The 21,325-nt window shown below is 36.2% G+C and overlaps 1 long non-coding RNA gene across 1 annotated transcript in view; it reads right to left on the bottom strand.

Moving 5' to 3' along the window:
• Positions 1–3,332: 3,332 nt before the first annotated feature.
• The window catches only part of LOC148215148 (uncharacterized), a 33,757-nt gene continuing 15,764 nt past the window's right edge, over positions 3,333–21,325 (bottom strand). Inside the window, exons 2-4 of the long non-coding RNA XR_015796816.1 lie at positions 16,575–16,671; positions 8,132–8,201; positions 3,333–6,784 (exon numbers count right to left, since the gene is read on the bottom strand). This is a non-coding gene — a long non-coding RNA (uncharacterized LOC148215148). The remainder of the gene's footprint in view (positions 6,785–8,131; positions 8,202–16,574; positions 16,672–21,325) is intronic.

Raw genomic sequence — 21,325 nt, 5'->3', positions numbered from 1 at the left:
CAGTTATCTAGTTTCCATTATCTGTCTTCAAATGTAGGTAACAGCACTAGTCTTTATTTCAAACTGCAGTTTTACAACAGCTTTGGTTTAAATAATGAATGGGCTATTTCTAAATAATAAAGATAATAAATGCAATATAAATAAATTAAATCTCCACACTATCAAGGAACTGAGTGGCAGTTGCCTTAAGCACCTAAGTGTGATGGAATGGAATGAGAGGGGTCAAGGACAGAAGCATCTCCTCAGCCCACAGCATGAGCATGGGAAAGTGAAGATGAGACTGGCACCACCCTAAGGAATTTGCAGTGTTTAGTTGCTGGCTTGGGGAGTTTAGAGTTAGTCTGGCGAGATTCCGTCTAGCAGGTATAAGCTAATAGAGTAACTGAGCTGTTCCAGAACTGTCTCATGGAGTTTCTTGGGCTTAACCTGACATCAATCTCACCAGACTCCCTACTCCTGTTGAGAGGGAGGAATTTTGAAGTATGGCAACAGATCCCCAGGGAGCTGGTTTGACATCACAGCTTTTGGCGGCAGCTTTATTACAACATCAACAACAAGTTGATGCCCAGATAAATGCAATGGCCCAAATGGCCCAACAAATTGGACAGGCTGGGCAGAATGTTGCAGCGGCCCCTCCATTGCTGTTGCATTCTCCTGGAAGCATGCCTGAAAAATATGGAGGTGAGGTGGAACAGATGAGAACCTTCCTGGCACAGTGCAATATGTCTCCCAATCCCCTGATTCTAACATCATTGAGATCTGTTTTTTAAAGAAGGTGAGTCAATGTTTTCTCATTAAAATGGGATGCTTACAATTTTGGAAGAAAGAAAATACTATGTTGAATAGAGATTCTTTGAGCAAATTCAGAATTAAAATCCTCCTCTACTTTGGAGGAATCCTTACCCACAAATTAATCCAATTTTTTCCAGATTTCTCTTCCCTCCAAAATTTACCCCTGGTGTTACTTATCTGTTGATATGTTTGAAGAGAGAAAGCAGAGGACAAAGATTCTAGCAACAGTGTGAATTGACTATGCTTTGTGAAGGCAGTCTGTGAGACATTTATAGTTACTAGAGTATGTCTACCTTAGAGGATGTGTTCAAAGAATTCTGCTGAGGGGGTGGAATGGGAGATGAGGGTGACAATCAAATCCCACACAGAGTAGAGCAACATGAACTTACACAAGAAGTTGGGGAAAGGAAAAAAATTGTAAAGAATCCATCAAGATAGGTAAAGCAGTTTGTCATATTGATGGTGAAGGAAAACTTGTGTTGGTCTCTTCCAGTTCATTATCTGAGCTCCATCTTTAGCAGAGTGTTTGCGTGTCAGTAACTCCAGTCTATTAAAGGGACAAGAAATGGTGTTCACAATCACCATTGGGTTGAGATCATTGCAGTAACATTTCAGGAGGAACCACGCATGTTATCAGGCAGCAGCAGAAGCACAAGGAATGTGTGATGAAAAATCATTGCCTTCCTGATCTTTCTCTCTAGCATCTCTGTCTAGAGCTGAAACACTGCTGACACTCCTAACCAGCCAGGTTGAAAACATCTACTTTACTCAGTCCAGTGATGTCAGTTTGCTACACTCACAGATGGGATAGAAATGATACACTCAAAGAACTACCAGTTTCTATGAACTATTTATCTGAAATCACTCTGAATTCAGTGTGGTCAAGTTCCATTACTGTTGCACTGGATTGTAGTACAACACTTGCGAGAATTCTCATAAATTTTCATAAATTAGCTTTGCAACCTTTTGAACAATGCAATAAGAAAGTCCATAATTATCAGCTGCATGTGCAAGGGAAAGGTATGATGGATAGATTAGAGAAATAGTAACTTGTTGAATGAGGAAAGATTTGAAGCTGGGCCCTCTTGGGTTGGTGTTTGCTCCCGTGGCCTCCAGCCTAACACTTTGCAAAGAGCATAGACTCTTTTGGAATAGGGAGGCATCAGTTTCTGTCTTGGTTATGGATATCTGTAATGTGGGCAAGATGAGCTTGTGACATCATGTAGGCCGTGACATCAGCATGCAGATGAAGCAAATGGCATTGCATGATTTCTGCAAGACCACCTACTTCAATCAAGAGAAACAGAATGACCAAAGGCAAAAAAGCAGTGGGTGTGATGGAATGGAATTATGAAGGCCAGGGTCAGGGAGAAAAACATTTTCTTTCATCTCCTAAGAAGCGTGGGAAATATGAGGATGAGACTGGCACCTCCCTGAGGAATTCACAATGTTGTGGCTGGCATTACTTGGGAGCTGGGGTTTCAGTCTGGGAAGATTCTTGCTATAGGTTGTAGCTAATAAATATTGCTGGACTGAAATTATATGGTCTCTTGGAGTTCCTTGGACTAGGCCTGACAGTGGGAGAGGGAGCAATTTCCAACCTCCTGCTGGCTTCCCCATTGACTTTCCTTCTGGGAAGCTGGCAGGGAGTGTTGGAAATGACAATCACATAACTGACGCTAACCACGGCAGTTGGGTCATCATTTCAGAGATATTTCCTTACCTAAACAGAGAAACAGAATGACCACGGGCAAAAAAACAGTGGGAGCAGGAGCAACTTCCAACTTCCTGTTGGCTTCCCCATTGACTTTCTTTGTGGGAAGCTGGCAGGAAATGATGATCATGTAACTGTCAAATTTCAATCCCACGGGAGCAATGGGTCCCAGATTTTGGACACATTCTGTAAATTAACCCATTTGAGGTACCTTGGTTCAAAATTGTTGCCCCATTATGCACCATTTCACCCAATTGAAGGTTACAAACAGACAGACAGGACAGTTTTAGTAGTATATAGATATATTGTGCAGAATCACACACATAACCAGTCTTGCTGCTTATTTGTTGCTGTTTCATTACTTTTCAGTTTCATAAAATGGAGAAAATAAAAAGCTTTATGTTAGGCCAGATTGGTTTTTATTTTTACTTGAGTATTTGTCAAAATAAATATCCCTCGGGATTGAGGCAGTTTTGGCAAGTATGTGGCTGCTTTCACTATTTCTTTTCCTAATATGGGTGTAATTATGGATAGTGCAGTATGTTGTCATTGCATTAATTATGGTGGAGCTGTTAGTATTTACAAAGCAAGATACTGAGAGACAGATTTTGCTTTGTATCACAGCTGCAGTGGGTGTCTTCCAATTAAAATAAATGATCTTCTGTATCTTAGTATTGCTTTTTGATCTAGGATATTGCTGATTAAATGAAAGTGATAGAAGTTTTAAAACCTTTGATATGAATTATGTCTCTCACAATCAAAATAAAACCTCTCTCTCTCTCTCTCTCTCTCTCTCTCCCCCCCCCCCCCCTTTAGATGGCATTCTTGTTTTGTCGACAATAGTGCAATCTCCCACTGGCACATGATGGATGCACAACTTTAACTTCAAGTCATTTTTCAAAACTTATTCCCTCCATAGACATGTCAGTAACTACACATACAAAAAAATTCCCAAATGGCAAGACAGATTTAGAAAAGGATATGCATTTGCAAATTCCTGTACTGTAGATATTTATGCCATATTTATTAAGTACGTTTACAGTGTAATCCTATATTTGTATATCAGAGCAAACCCTTTGAGTTCAGTAACCCTTTGAGTTCACCCCCAAGTAAGTGACCCTTAATAGTCTTTCATTCTCCCTAAGAAGCCTTGAGATGTGAAAAAGACATTTGGGATCTCTAATAAAAAATTCTTAGCACTCTGTCCAGACTTTAATTCTAGGGTTTCCTGTGACAAGCCATAACTTTTAAACTGGTAGAAACCCATATATCATTGATTTCTTTAAATCCTGCATTAATCATGCTCAAAAAAAGATACAGTCCCAAATGAAGGTAGAGTTTTAATTAAAACACTAAAAGTCTATTAAATACATTATAAAAATGTAACAAATAAAGAAATAAAAAGAAGTTAATAGAACCCAGTGGTTAAAACCACTTCATTAAAAAGCCAATTAGAGTACCAAAGTATGTTTGAATAAAAATGTATTGGCAAAAAGACAAGGAAGGAGGTGGACAGAACCAGAAAGTATCTCTAAGAAGACTTTCTCTTAAATTCCCAACCAAACATATATCTTGTGTGGTGGGACCCATAAAAGAGCCTCTCCTGAGATCCTTACAACCACACCAGGCTTTCATAGTATTTGAAAGCACATGCCTGTTCCTAGGTATTTTTCACATGCAGGAACTGTACAACAACTGCATTCTGGAGATTTATTTTTATTTTAAATAACTTCATAGAATGTAGGAACATTAGAAGGGGAGGGAATTTTATCCATATACCAAATATTATTTTCTCTCCCGAAATAGGAAACAGACGATTTTAGTGATTCATACAAAAATAATGCTTAATGAGAGGATAACTACCAATAGAAATATTACTTGATGTGTTATGTGATTAAATTAAGATGAAAGGCAAGGGACATATTAAACATTGACCTCAGACAACCATTAAAGCATGATATTCAATTTGTATGGATCACATTAGATTTTTTAAAAAAAACAGACAAAATTTGTTCTAAGGTCCACCTCTCAGTAGTTTTGATATGGACTTTCAAAGAATTATGATGTATGGGTAGAGAAGATTACTGTTACAGGAATAAGGATAGTTTTCTGCTCTTACCTATTTCTTCCATTATTCCTTACTTTTAAGGCAGTATCTATAAAGGAGAGAATAACTGTTGCCTCATTTGCAGAATTGTTACAAACTTCTATAACTCAATGCTAGTTGTACATATTAGTCATTATGTGTTAAAGAAGCAATCTTCAACAAGTTGAATGAAACAGGATTTTCCTGTCTCCCTCTGTCTTCTTCAGTTTGCTCGTTCCTTTTTCACTCACTTTTCCCCTTATCCCAAGTCTCATAGTCCTTGGTCAGAGAAGCAGTGCCAGAATGCCATAGCATTCCTGTCCTAATCCTTGATGCACCCCCATAAGAATCAGCAGCACGTTTGAAGAAGCCCAAAGAGAAGACAGAGTAATATACACTGGCAGTTCATAGCTATTTTTCCCATATTGCCATCGTACTGAAATAATTAAGCATGTTCTACCATGATGTGAACAGGACCTAATACAGGTCATTCATACTGATTTTTTAATTCTTTCTTGATATGTAAGAATGTATTAAATTCAAATATATAATGCTGTAGTTTAAACAACCAATCAGGTTAACTTGGATTATCCTTCTTCCCATGACTTTTCACACATTCCATCCATCACCTGCCCTTTAACAATTAATGTTAATGATAAGAATAGTCCTGATAAGAAAAGGAGAGAACTACATCTTTAAACAAATCATACTGAGATACCTTTGCTTCACAAAACTAAAGTTCATTTTACTGCAGAATTTAATGTTTTTGCCTGTTCTTGTCTTCTTTTACTTCAAAAGAAACAGTAGCCTGTGCAAAGATAGAGATAAATGCCTTCACTTAGGAGATTGATTTCCCTTGCAAGATCTTTCTTAATTAGAGTTCTGATCCTAGTGTTTTAGACCAGGTTTAGTAAGCAACAGAATATGGCTTGCTGAAATTATCCCAAGCTCCATTTACACGGAGAACAGACAACAATATTCTGTAGAATATTTTAGTGCAAAAAGCAAAGAAACTGTGGAAGGATACTCCATAAAATAATTCTTAAAACAAGGATAACAGTTGCATAAAACATCAGCAAACTTTCCAAGTCACCAAGTCAAAAGAGAGAGAGAGAGAGATGAAAAGTTTTGTAAAAATACATCTCCATGATGCAACATATAGGAAAAAATAATTTTTGGCATCACACCTCATATGTAATAAACAAATAATAATGACTTACCTTGTAGAGATGTTGTATTAGGGATAAATGTGGTGAGACAGCAACAAATAGTTCCAAGGTTCAAGAAGACTATTTTGTCAACATAACTCATGGCCATTTATTACTGGGGAGGAAAAGCCTAGAATTTAAACTCAGGAGCAAATACTCATATATAGGTTTTGACTGCAGTGTACTGCAGTTGGCAGATTTTCCATGTTTGTATAGCTTAATTATTCACTGCAACAAAGAAACTAATCTAGCCATGCCATGCCTATGAGCCCTTCTGCCAAGAAGGAAATTCTAAAATACAGGTTTTGGTGTCTGGGAAGTCAGGATTCTTTGCCATGTCTGGCATGAAACTTGGCATGCTCTAAGGCAAGGGTCAGGACTTTTATCAGGCCCTGATCATAACCGTGCAATTTTTAATGGTACTAAAATGCCCCCTCCATTACAATATGAAAGTCTCATATTTTCATGTAAGTTGGATGAAATCTAGTAATATTTGGTGATCACACAGGATTTGGCCTTGAAAAATATTATGCACAGTAGATTTTATTTGTGAAGGGTAGTTCCTGGTGCTATATTAGGGAACACAGACACCCTGTTGCCTCTTATATTGTATTACTAACCCTGTTGTAAAACTGAATTATACAAATGTTAAATATATTATGAAGAAAAACATCAAGAACTTCAAGGTGAAGGAATGCCCTCCTAAGATCAAATTCTTTTTTTAAATGTAGGTGAGTAGAGCCAAGTACTTAAGTTTCAATTTAAGATACTGAAAAAGTACCTACTTGATATTCACCATTCAACAGTTTGCACATTTCTTGATCTTTCATTAACATATCTGTCCAAGAATAAAAGAAAAACAATTTCCTTCTTTTTCTATGCCTTAGCAGAAGTTTCCTGGATAATGTTCAAAGTCTTCTGAAGGACCTTTTGCCAAGCAAAAAGAGGAAAACTGGAGTAGCTACTTCCCAAGATATGTTACATCTGCAAAAACATAGTGAGAATGAATTATAGAAATAGACTTAGAACTACCATATAAGGAAAAAAAAGCATAAGTAACTTCAGGTTCTACTTTTTGGACATGATTTGGAAATGCAATGAATGGATAGTGCCATTAGGTGTTTTATGGAAGGATAATCTAAACTCTAGATTAATCACGTTTCATAAAATGTCTCGAATGCAGAGGTATATGAAGGATCAAAATGATGAAAGCTTTGTATGTGTATAAAATGGCACAGTGCATGTACAAAAGAGGCAGCGTTCGTGTCGTGATGGCATGAAACTACTTTGCCTCTTACCTCACCCCATAGGCAGAGTAACTAACAATAAACATGGGAAAAAACATGTTATGAACCTCAGTCCAAGAATGGTAACCTAATGTGATATCATACCTAAAAGCTGAACACATTAAAGCTTCAAACTGATCCAGTAAATTGCTTAAAAATGAAGTTAAACTGATCCTTTAAAAACATTTGGCTAATTGGTTCAATTGTTTCTTTGGTAGTAATAGTAATATAATGTCAGGAAGACCACCATTTAAGTATATCTACAGTTAGCATACTTTATCAAATGCATGTTCTCTCTCTCTCTCTCTCTCTTTTCACTCTTCTGTCTAGTAATAATAGCAGTAGTTGAGTAGTTACATCCTTTCTTTGAGCTCAGCCTACAGGAGAGCATTGTGATGGAAAGTGATGGATTCTTTACAAGTGCCAATGTGTAACTGATTCTGTTCTCAGTACTACAAAATATCCTTAATTTTCAGCAATATCTCATAATCCATAATAAATTGACCCCTTAGGATATAGCATATATCCACATTTTTCCATTCTACTCTTATATAAATATTGATTTATTCCATTTCATACCTACAGCTCCAGAGTAACCATTAGTGTTTAAAGTTTTCTGGTAGTCATTGTGGTATGTGAAGAGAGCTTGAGATTCAGCAGATTTCAATACAGATGAAAAAGTTGCTTCTTTCAGTGGGCTGATAATAAAACATTGCCACTGGAGTGGAATTAAAGCAAGTTGATCTGTGGGACCTTAACGTGGTAAGTCCTGTCAAATTACTTAAGTTTGATCCTAGGATAAGTGCTAATGCCATCAGGTCAATGACTGTTATTTTTATGACATTTAGATTAGTTTGGCACCCAGCACAAACAGGTAGTGCATGTTCTGTCTGATCTATCTACCACAATCCCATAACAAACAATAATTTTGTTGGTGATGAAAGAACAAAAACGTTTAATTCTGAATTAATATTTTCTGCATTCAGCCCAAGTAAATGGCTTACACTGGTTGCTGACTATTTTGTAAGCACTCATATTTACTTACATGATTTTTGGCTATTGCAGAGCTGGCTATGACTTCTCTGGCATCAGTGCCGTGGTTCTTGAGAGATGTTCTGGCATACAAAGCATAATTTCTGTTTATTTCTGAAATTTGTTTGAAGCCCCAGTTTAAAAGTTCAGGCATATTCTGTCTTTTATAAATAAGAAATGAAACCACCAACAGAGTATTGCTTGTTCTATTCACACACTGATCCTGTTAGCACCAGCAAATCTTTGGATAATAAAGTACCAGAGAAATATTTTTCCATAAATATCCTGAACCACAATCAAGAATGTAGCCTTCGTGGATATAGAGTGAGCCTGAGTGTGGCTACTCTGAACCTTTCAACCCAGTGAAGTCCCAGAGCACTGAACAACAAAGCCCAGAAGAAATATTAATTTGGAAAGATCCATTAATTCATCACCATAACCTTGAAAAAGGAGAACTTGCATCACAAACAAGAAATCTGGAGGAAAATTAAGCTAAGTTGACTGTCATACAGCATGACAACTCATGTCAGCCAAGAGATACATACAGAGTAAAGTAAAATCCCTGCAGGTATTGAGGGCTGCTAATAGCATTGTCACTAAATGCTCACAAGCAAAAGATCTCACCTGTTCCTCTCTAGGCATTTGCATTACTCAGTTCGAAAAAAATGTCTTGTTGAAATAATGCAAACATATATTGCAGAAGAGCTATAGAAGTAGCAGCAGCTTCAGCAAGGTGCTATCTAATAAGCCAAAGGCAGCTTCACCAAGACAAAATAGATCAGTTGTGTATATTTAGATTGTGTTGTAATTACTTGGGGTTTCTTTAAATCCTAATTTCAAGAAAGGGCAATGGAAGTTGCTAGTATGAATGAAAAGCTAATATCTTTAAAGTGTACATTTGATAAATTAAAGGACATATATTTGCAGAAGAGATTTGTTTTAGTAACTAATTAATTAGAGGATACATACTAGCAGAACAATTCATGTCAGTAACTCTTGATCATAATTTCACATCAACAGCAAAGAAAATACTGAGAATTCTCATATTTTCTGTGTTCAGAATATAAAATAATCACCTTATTTTGACATGCGTGATCCTCCTTCAAAGAAAGCAAAGGAGGATGTGCAGTGAGGGATGGCAAAATGCCAGCCATCATATTCATATAACACTGATCTTGAAGGCACAGTTATCAGACAGATCTTTTTTCTTTGAGTGAAAAAATAGATTCTCAGTGACTAAAACTGGAAAAAATAGTTAACTAATGTTTTTTTCCAGAAATAGACAAAAGTGTTTCAGTCACAATGGACTCATTCCTTTCAATGAACTTCACTCTTCAGCTGCAGAATGCCAAAAACACTTAAGTAATTGTAATTGTAACTATCTATGGTTCAGACTAGTCTCATTCCTGACACTTTTAGTGGTTATAATCATAGCACTTGATGCAAATAAAATGTTAGGTCTCAGGAAACTGACACTGCCTTTCATTAATGCTCTAAGGAATGAAGTAGGGACACTCAGAGTGCAAAGCTTTGATTTTTACAGCCTCTCACAATCACAGATTTGCTACATAGCAGCTACATCATTCCTTTGCCCAAAGAAAGGTAGGCATAATTTTCAAACCCTAAACCACATGGTATGGAATGAGAGTTCATGCCACATTTATTTATTTGGAACGTTCTCTAGAATTTTTAATTTAATTTAATTTAATTTAATTTAATTTAATTTAATTTAATTTAATTTAAAATTCCCACCTGACTCCATCATGACTCTAGGCAGCATACAATATAAAACATTTAATACAACATCATATAAACAATACAAAACAAAATGTCTTGAAAAAATAACACAAATTCTAACAAACCAGTCATCCCCACAAAGGATCTGCCACCCACTCTAACCCAAAGCCTGGTTGAAGAGCTTATTTAAATAAGGTCAGAGTAGGGGCATACAGAAAAAAATGAATAGGGAAGTAATATTTACACCTGTAAATAAAATAATGGCCCTTTTTGTCATTGTTGAAATTAGGATATTCTTTCATCTTACCTATGAGTACAACAGGTGTACCTGAAGAGATGGAAAGTAATAATGTGAAAATTACTTTCAATATGCCTCTTTGTAATGGAGAATTCCAGATGCAAGAACAATGCAAAACTATGTTTGTTTATTTTTTGTTCTCCCATAAGTTAAATTTAATTTGTGACTTATGAAGTCTTCCTGGTCTGAAAATATGGATACATATGCTACAGTCTCTTGATGTTCCTCCATTCTAGAAGCCACTGTTTTTTTGTTTGTTTGTTTGTTTGTTTGTTTTTTCAGTAAGTTTAAAGAGTGGTGAGTTTTACCATAGGTTTTAAGACTGGGTAAGGTGGCAGAGAAGGGAAAAAATGGGGAGGGAAGAGAAATAAATATATTTAAAAGCTTTACATGGGCAATACAAAATAAAAACGTGTATGCTAATTTTGAGCATATTAATCTTCCCACTTAAATTATCCTATACAGACCCACATCTGCATATGACATTTGAATAGCAACAAAAAAGAAGTGTGAATCCATGAACTAAAAAATTAATCTTCACAATGGTCCACAGCTTTTTTTTTTCCTTATTGACTGACACGGGACCCAGAGATTTGCACTTTATGTGGAATTCATAAACTTACATGGGGATAATTCATCTGCTAGACAGGGTAGAAGAATCTACAAATTCAATCTTTTTTTATAATAATTTTATTAAAGGTTTTAATTACAATGGTAAAGGATAATATAAACTAAAAAAGAAAAGAAAGAAAAAGGTGCAAAAAACAAAAACAAAAAAAGAAAAAATAAAGGGAAAAAAACCCAAGAAAGCAACTTCCCAGGCTCATAACAGCAGGTGTAAACAATTTCACAATCTCTTCACCTTCTCTTACTTAACAGATATAAAACTCTTCATCCAGTAACTCATCTCTTAACTGTAGGCAAATCCAATAAGTAATCTCTACTCCAATCCAGGTGTCAGCAAAAAGTCCAAATACAGCCCTAAAATAGTAACATTAATTAATGTATATAAAACTCAACATTCCACATCTCAGCTCTTAGCTGTAAGCAAGTCTACTTTAGAAGATGTAAATTGGTCCCAGTATCCTAGTGTGAACAAAAGACTAAAGTTTAACATGACAAAAAGGGACAATTTCTTCTTTAAAGAGAACAAACTCACAAATATCCCTTACTTTAAGTGGAAAGGCAATTAGATAAAAAGCCAATTTAAATGCTATCTGATTAGAATATATAAAGTACCTGTAGGGGAAAAGGCTTAAACACCATATTAACTGTAAGCAAACTCAATATACAACATTTTTCCATTCCAGATGCCAGCAAACAAAACAGAACCACCTCAAATAACATGTCCCATTAAAATAAACATTCCATAGCTCAATTCTTAACTACAAAGAAATCCACATTTAGAAGACATAAAGTAATCCCAGTATCCTAGTATAAACAAAAGACTGGAATTTAACATTACAAGGAGGAATAATTTTTCCTTTAAAGGAAACAAGCTCACAAAAATTCCTTACTTTAAGTAAAAAAGACAATTAGATACAAAGTCAGTTTAAATGCTGTCAGATTAGGATGCATAAAGTAACTGTAGGTAAAAAAGCTTAAACGTCATGGTAAATGTAAGCAAATCCATTATACAACATTTTCCAGTCCAGATATCAACAAATTCAAAAACAACCACCCAAAATAGCAACATGTCCCATTTTAACCCTGGTCAAATAAACAGACTTTGTGTTCCTTCTTTTTACGTAAAACAATTTTGCTCTTTAATCCATTCAGATAATTGTTGATCCTTGTTTCAAACTTCTCCAATACTCTAAACATCCTCCTGTGCAAGTCCAGCAAAAAAGAAATTGTTCCAATTTTTAAACCCTTGTCCTATCTATCTATCTATCTATCTATCTATCTATCTATCTATCTATCTATCTTTCGACAAACTCTTGTTCAAATTCTTGTTCATGTTGATCTTGGGTGGACTTTGTTGCATATATTTTTATGTAACATCCTCTTCTGAGAACAGACTGTTCCCAAAAAGACACAACATAGCTGGCATTATTGATTCAAGGTCCCAGTGCAGTTCCTCAAAAATATCTCTGAACACCATGATAAGTTACTTGTCTTGTTATGTCTCCAATATCAAAAATAGTTTTTCTTTCCCACAACAATGCATTTATTCTTTAAAATTAATTTCAAAGTCTTAATATTCAAAATCCAATATTCCAAGATTTTCTGAGCCCTTAATCCATTTAAAACTTTCTATAGCCAAAACCTTGTCTTACGTTTTGCTGTTCATTTTAAATTATTAAAGATTTTAAAGATACATCTTAATTGTCTTATATTATGAATTGAAGGCATTCACCTGGTGTTTCCAGCTTGTCATTTTGAAGGTGTCTAACTTCTTTAAGGAAGTTAATAGGCAATTTCAGAAAGTGGGTAACAAGGAAAGTGCAAACTTAGTGTCCTTTGAAAAGATTCTGTTTGTGGCTGGTGCAATTATGGCAAATTCCCTTGGCTCCCAGTTCTCCCACCCTCTGGAGACTTCTGCTTTGCAGTCTCCCATGAGAAACAACTGTATGGAGCACAGATTGAACGGTCTTGTGTCCTCTCTTTGTCCAGAGAGAGTCAAAGGAGCTGATCTACTTATGGCTCCCTATTCTTGGCCACAAACATCGGCCTCACTTTTTGCAGAGCCGTCTTCAGTCCTCCATTCTTCCCTGGAAGACCTACAAATTTAATCTTCTTTGTTGATATGCCTTCTGTTATTTTTGGCCTTCAAGGAGATGAAGAAAAAACCTCCAAAGCACTCTTCTTCACCATGCCAACTGAATGTCAGAGTTTCTGTTAATGTGTTAGCACAGCCACAATGACAGTCAAATGCCACAAACCCAGATATTCCTTGTAAAAGACTTATGAGTGGCCTTTGAGGCTCAGTCATTTCAGTGTTAATGTTAGCTATGCAGCTCCCACTAGGGTTATGCTCAAAGGGCTCTTCTTTATTATTAGTTTTTAAAATGCAACATTGTTTTTAACTGCTTCAGAAATATTCCGTTATTCACAGATCATAAGTAGATCTTCTTTGTAAACAGCACCTTACAATTTCCACACTGGTGAAATGTTGATTTTGCTTCTATTACATGCAGCATATGAGTTATGTTATATTGATTGCTTCTTAGAGCAGTGGACCAGGAGAGGAACCAATAAGCTTTTCCTTAGACTGTTCCAGTCTGGACTGCAGATGTAGAACTGTGACAGAAATTTCATTCATGAGAAACATTTAACAAAAATGTTTCTTTTATAGAAAACTATATGCCAGAGAAACATTTGAATTGATTTCTCCCCCCTAACATCCTAGTTTTGTATGGTCAGATTTTTCCCTATCGGGGAAACATTCAAACTTACAGTATGTTTTCTCCCAGTGGCCTAGTGTGATACAGCTTAGAGACTGTTTTAGTCTACTACATTTTATTTTCTGCCTATGTATGATGCAGGCCTTAGTTTTGTTTTATTTTGTTTTGTTTTTGCAACTTAGAGGACTTCAGCTCCAGATAAATGCAAGAAACAGTAAAATAGGAAAACAGATCACACAGTTCAGAAGAAAACCTATACATAACAAGAAAAAGAAAAAAAAACATACAGGGGCTTGAAAACCAGACTTTCAGAACATAATTAAGGTGGGAGCCATATGAGTTTCTGAGGTGATGCTATTCCAGAGGGCAGGCATTGTGACATTATTATACCTCTTTGTTGTATCTTTTGATATAACAAAGTTTAATTATTCCATTTTTTTCTCTTTAATCCACATTTTAGATGCAATACTTCTCTCTTTGAATGTTATGACAACATTCCCATTGATTTTAATGGGCCTGAGTTAAAGGTTCATATGAAATGATACAGATTTGTTTTGCAGAGTTGCCTCAGTGAAGCAATTTGGGTGGCCTTGCATTTCTTTCAACCAGACATGTGTCTTCTTCCATAGCATTGGCTAAAGTGCTTTCAGACTCAGAGGCTTCAGGATTCCCTTTAGTTTTCACTTAGCCTGGATAGGGACTCTAGGCTGGGTGCCTTCAGTGCCAGCCACTTTGAAAGTCTTTTGGCTAGAGTTACAGGACAATATACTCCCTCAGCATGCCTTGGAGAAGTATTTTGGTTCTTTCGCACTGTTGACTTCCTTCTGATGGGAAAAGAGTAGTATCAAAGAAGGAATATCCTTTCCACAACTAGCCTGTCTCAACTGCAGGTCAGCTGGGGAATGGCGGGGAATTCCACAGACATGACAATTATTTTTCTATGCTGCTGGCCTGTCTCATCCACAGTACGCCCTGTAGTAGAGAAAAGGCAGTTCATACAAAAGGCCATGATTTTTCTTTCCACAGGCTTTTTTTCCAACCTTTGGTCAGTTATGGAGCTGTTGAGAGATCCAGCAGTGCAGAAGGAGCTTTTCCATTCTGTTAGTCTCTCTTAATTAGGCAGGAGGTCTAGGTGCTCTGCAGCCAACATTGGAGCCTCTCAACTTTCTTCTGCAGTGCTCATTGAACAGGGTCCTCTAATTTTTTTCCTGTAGTGCAAGCCCTGAGGCAGAAGAGGATTTCCAAACCACATTGAAGTGAAACAACACAGATGATCACTGTTGCTTCACAAAGCAGCTTTAAGGGTGTCTTTATTTGAAACTTCATTGGAGCTAAGCACTCTTTTAGAGCTTTGAACAGCCCTACTGTATTATAGAAGCAGAGAAATATTTCTTCCTTTCTTTTCCACAAAAGGTGAAGGTAATCTTTCCTTTGTTAGGAAACTTGCTTTGATCTTTAACTTGAACAAATTTTACTGCTTAACCTTTGTATAACAGATTCTTCTAAAAGAAACAGATTTAACATTTTATCCAATTCTTCTTATTTGACCTATGTGATATTCACAGTGAAAAGCTTCCATAAGCCATAGAAAAAAAGGATACAGTATGAAACAATTTTAAAATCCCAGATACAGCAAACTACTAATTATTCCATTTATAATTTTCTTAGTTCAAATGATCATATGTTGGATGAGCAGAAATCTAAAATCTTATCCCTTTTTTTCAGGTCAATTCTTTTCATCCTTACTGAGTTTCTTCTAGCCATAGTTGCTGTTGCAGCTCTGTGGAACCACTGTATTTAATGCTACAACTTCCAAATCATTATTTGCATTCTACCTGAAAACACCTTTTACATGGCACTCAAACTATACTTAAGATGAGAACATGACATGTCCTTGGAAGGGATATAGGAATTTTAGAAAAGGTACCATCACCTTTTTATTCCTTTAAATCAAACCTATTAGAGACATTTTCACTAGGCCAGCACACAGTGAGATTAGTCTTTTTTCTATCATATTCTTGTTGGACTTTTGTACTGGGTTGCATTGAATCTTTAGCATCTTGCAATCCTCTGATACAAGGAGTAATTGGGGTAGATACGCATTTTTTAGTTCTTTTCACATGTCTGCTCTGTCTATGAGATCGCCAATATCAGGGTTCTTCCTTTCTGTCTTTGTCTTATTAGCTCACTTGCTTTCCAACTGTTTGTCTGATATGAAGTAGCCAGGTAGGGGCTAGGCTTTGTCTATAATCATTCACCCCCATCTATTTCCTGCAATAAACTTCTCTTAGATGTATAAAGGGCTGCTTCCCTAGGCCTTGCTCAGGTTAGATTCCTGCCTTCTAAGAGCACCCTCAAGTTGCTTCCTCCAACAGTTCTAAACTAACTAGACTGTATATCCAATTTATTTATGTGCAATCAAATCTCAATTCAGCAAAGTTACATGAATGGGTCCCAACAGCACCATGTATCAGAATTTTGCTGGAGACCTGTACATTTTGTTGGATGCAAGTCTAATATGAGCTTCTTGTATGCAAAGTCATTTTGTCCAATAATACAAAGAGCAACTGTAATTCATGAAATGTATGGCAAATGACAATACCAATTTCTAAAGATTAATACACCTGTGGTGTTATGTAAACCACTTGTTTGCAGTATTGCAAGGGACATAATAACTCTGGATCTAACAAATTAGCCAGAGTTTCTGGTGCTGCCCCAAAATCTAGCTTCCCTACCATTCAGCTCATTATCAGAAAGCTTACTCAGCTTCTAAAATTATTACACTTCAGGTTACAGAACTTAAGGGATCACTTATCCATAGATGAATCCTGAAATGCTTCTATATTTAGAAAGTATATTTGCTCCCTTTTATTCATTAAGATATGAAAGGGAGGGGTTACAGAAAAAGAGACAAGAAAATCAAAGAGTATGTATGTATGTGCATATCCCTTCAAAATTTTAACTGTTCCAATAGTACTTTTTAAACGGACATTTATTAGGATTATGATCCAGTTCAGAACAAAGGCTGAATCACGATTTAATTAGATCAATATGAGATTGATTTTTTTACTCACTGAGGTGGGACGAACAACTCTAATCCACTGTCTTCTGATTCAGTGCCCTTCACAGAGTTCCACTTCAAAGTTTTGATGGGGTCTGAGCACAGGACAGCTGCTCAAAAAGGCAAGGACATTAAAAAAAAAATGGTTTGATGCTTCAACACACACACACACACTGCCCTAGTGGGGAAGGGGAGAGGAGCAATAAGAATGCTATGGCAATGGTCTGAGCCAGTGAACTAAGGTGTGGAACAAAGCCAGAGAAGTACACAGGATTCTGTGTTGTGGAACTGAATTCTCCTAGGGAAATATTAGATGCTTGGCCAGCAAGGAAGGAAGGGTTTATAAGAAAGGGTTAGCTGCATTGTAATAGCTGTTCTCCAACCACTTTTTCAGTGAAAGCCCACAGGAGATAAGCTGTCCTCAAAGAAGTAGTTCTTCATCTTTAAACTATACAAGGAAAATTTTCTAGAAGTAGCTTGGCTCCAATTCACCAAGTCGCACTTTGGAATCAGAAAGAAGTTGGATGGATGGAATAGTTTGAACTGACCAGGTGAGTTATTTCCAATGCTTTCACTGTAGCCCTTGGAGGGGGTCAGTAGTTTCTACAAATTCCAATATTTATTCATGCAAGATAATACTTCTATTACTAACAATAATTAAAAGCCTATATGCTATACTTACTAACATTCTTCCTCCCATGAATCTAAACTTCCCATCTTAGTTCACTGGGGAAGATGGAGTGCCTAGGAGTGACAAATATATCTTTCTTGAACAGCTTTGATTATTTACAAAGCATCGAACATTTTGTGTGACGTTGCACAATATCATTATTAATCATAGGCATTACTGGTAAGGCATCAGCTACAGCTTCCAATTGTCTTGCTTCGTGCAAGACGACTTAGCTGGACGTCAGTCTGAATTCATAATAATTTTGAACAAATTTGAAAATCAAATTTGGTTTTAGTTCCTTTGTTTTGTTTTCTTTGTGAAGTAATTAAACATTTTGGAAAAGATTACTTCTTCCTGTCTTCCTTCTGAAATAAAATATTTTAGATATGAATTGGTTGGTTCAAAGTGTTTATGTTTGGTACCTTAAAATTAAAAATGTAGTTGATTAATATGTTTGAACAAACGAGAAATGGATAAATAGATAAAGTTCACACAAAATATCAAACTAGTAGGAAATCATACCATTTATATAGGTCGTGAAAACACTGCCCAAAGATATTTGCATATGTTGCATATTAGCTCCTTTGGGTGGATCTGTTTAAGTATGAAACTCAAGGACTGGGCCACAGAAGAAGTTATTTCCAGCTTCTAGATGAAACAATCATTTATTTATCCTGAATAAATGGAATGTTGCCCTCTCCACTCCCAATCTTCTGAAGCCTAGCTGGGTCCAATAGGATTCATTTTATCAACCTCTACAAATGGAGAAAGAGAATATAAGTAGTACCGACTCCTTCTCTTGGAAAATGACAATGCCTCTTGTAGGCAGAAATATGTTTTATTCTTGCAAGCTCCATTTGTCTTCAGCGTAGGATAGACTTCCCCAACCTTGGCATCCTCCACATATTTGTAAACTCACAAGACTTCTTACTGATCACTAAGCTAGCAATCCTGAGAAATTCTGCCACTTGGTCTACATATATGGAGGGAGCTCAGGTTGGGGAGAAGTGGCAAAGCATCTGGAGCTATCCACTGTAGAAAAGTCTTCCTCTGGTGTAGTTTTAATGTACCATTTTATTATGGAGGTAAAGAAACAACTTCACTATATAAATACCTTGTTCAAAACATTGCATCTTGTACTGTAGTAGAGAAAAGATTTTTCACTGCAGTTCTTTAGAGAAACAACAACAAAAAACTGGAGCATATCCACACAGATATTTTTTCAGATTCCATATCGCAAATCAATGAAAACAAAGTGATTAGATCAAGAAGTTTGCTGTGTACTATGGAATATTAATTTACATTTTGTGGAGGTGGAATATAAAGAAAGAGGTTGAAAATAATGGCTGATTGCACAAATCTCTTTGGATTACAATCTTAACATATTAGAATTGAGAAGCTCACAGAACAAGAGAAGCAAACACAGATATACATCTACTCTTTGAAATTTCTGCAGTTCCTTTTCCAGGACCTGCTTCCATGGAATCCCTAAGAAGCTGTCTAAATTCCCAGCAAGGTCAAAGAAGAACTCATATAGCAATTGGGCGAAACAGCAGTTGAAAGGGAAACCACAAGGGAAAGGACAGATTTACATAAGCAGCTGTGACCTTTATGCCAGTTTCTGCAAACTACGTTTTGAATTGGAAAAGGCAGAATCTAAGCAGCTATTTAAGATCCCTCTATTTAAAAAAAATATGCAATAAAAGGAAAATGTTGAGAACTGCTTTTTCATATAGTAGGACATTTGTTAGTATTAAAATGAGGGAAATGATGAAAAGGAAGAGTATTTCATTGTTTCATTCAGGGAATTTCCCTATTCTAGGTTTGCTTCTTGTACTTGTGGACTTCTGGGACTAAAATAATTCAGTTCTGGGCCAAACAGTGAAATGCATCTTAATGCTCTTTATTATGACCCTTGACTCATTCAGATGCTGAAGGATATGTATGACAGGTGGGACACAAAATTATATGCAGACATAAAAAAGCAGTATCTGCTCCTTACACAGAACATTTTAAGGGGAAAGGCCTGGATTATTAATTCACCCACATCTCAAATGTGATGACCCCCCCCCCCCCAATGACTAGGAATTTGAAATCTTTATCCAAGAGAGCAATGAACTAGGAAATAATGTGTCAAAATTAGGTATACTGGCTAAGGTGCAAGGCTTTAGTACAATTTGCAATAGATTTAATACAACAGAAGTTTGAAACACATTTATAACCTGCATATATCATTAGAAATATACATGCAACAGCATGGACAAGTTACATGGTTCCAGATGACTAAGAGCTAGAGTGAATTTAAATTGTGAATTTAGAACAACAATGCTGGAAATAGGAAAAAATATCCTGAATTTATTCATTTGTCTCAGCAGCAGTTTCATCATAATATATATGTGAACAATCCTTGGGAGTTATGGAATTAATTCAATTTATCACTAAAGATAGTTTTCATTTTTAGATTTTGGAGAGCTTAAAAACACAAGTGAAGAGAAACTCAGGCCCAGTTTTAGACCCTTACAAGAATTACTTATACCCTTTTCACCATATGTTTTAGACTACAATCTCACGCTCCAGATGCCTTTGAAGATATTCTGGACACTGCAAGTGGTTCAAAATGCAATTGCCTTTAGCAGTATAACATTGGTGGTACAATCATTATATTAGCTACCAATGGAGCTTTGGGTCCATATCTCTTAATCTATGCTGAGTTAAGCTATAAAATCCGACATGGCTTGGCTTCCATTTCCCTTCAGAACTGACTCTTCTGATTAAAATCAGACTGTCTTTTGTCCTTTGAGAATCCTACCATGTGAAAAAATATGGAGGGGGGTCCCCTAAGGTAGACCTTTTCAGTGGTAGCTCCTCTGTTGTAGAATGGTTTATCCCAGAAACATGTTTGGTCTGCTGGCTTTTCAGAAAGCTTTTTATACATTCCTATTTCAGCTACCTTTTTAGTGATGCTACTATTAGAGCTGTCAGGATGCCTTTTAGTGTTTTAGTGTTTTACTGTTTTTTTACTAATGGATGTAGTTTTTAGTTCTGGTTTTGGGGAAGCTTTCTATTATGCTGTTATGTATTTTATTAGTATATGTTGCCTAGGGACCTTGTGATGAGGGCAGTATACCAAAGCTTGTAATAAATAAACAAATGAGTAATTTCATGCAACTGAAAACCAGAAAAAGAACAATTTCAATTTAACAGCTGTATTAGTATTTGTTTGAGGAATCAGCAATATGGTCATTTGGATTTTTTAAATATTTTACTATTTTCATTTTACATAAACTTAAATGCAATTGAAATCACGTTTAGATTTTGCCCTGCCCCTCCTATTACTTTTGCATTGTGGCCCTCAAATGTCATCCAAAAGGCTAACTATGGCTCTTGTTTCAGAAAAAGTTGCATGGTATTGATTTGGGATAGGAATAGACTCTAGATCCTTGCTGTTTATGGATTTGGAGAGAGCATGTTTTATGCTTTCTTAGAATATAGAATTTTGGGATAGGAGTTGTACATTTTCATGTTCAGATTAGCTATTCATTACTTAATTCTCTGTCATCACAATTTTAGTAGGAGGATCAGTCTGAATGGCTTGAGAGAGAATTGGAAGATACTTTGGGATGCTAGTTGGCTGCCAAATAAATAGCAGAAATGAATCTGCTATCTATGGACACAACATACAGGAAAATCCATAAAATTACAGACGGCTTATTTGGGTAATGTATAAATAGCTCATCCTGTAAAGAATGAATTAAACTTTAAGCAGATTAGTTCAGTGGGACATGTTGGCTTGAATTCCAGTCTAGCTGATCTGGAGCATCCTTAGTGGAAGTTTACAAACTGTTCCATTCACCCTTTGATGCATGCATGCCCCTTTCCTTCAGCAAAACTGTGAGCTATTTAATGTCAGTTAATATTATTGAGCTGTATCCACCCAAGTTTCTGTTTATCATAACAATTGATTTTGTGGTATCTACAAGATTGACTGAAAAAAGCATATGGCAATTCAGCATTCTGTGATGCAGAGATGCTCTACTATTTTGTTCTCCCTGCATTTTAAAGCCAAATAGCACAATCAGTTACTTGTCTGCTGT

Source organism: Python bivittatus, unplaced genomic scaffold (genome assembly GCF_059951505.1).
Source record: "Python bivittatus isolate LINGU-HERP-01145 unplaced genomic scaffold, Pbiv_v1 ctg000350_np1212, whole genome shotgun sequence".
NCBI classification, from domain to species: Eukaryota; Metazoa; Chordata; class Lepidosauria; order Squamata; family Pythonidae; genus Python; species Python bivittatus.
Note: the sequence above shows the minus strand (reverse complement) of the source record. Positions and strands in the feature narration are given on the sequence as shown.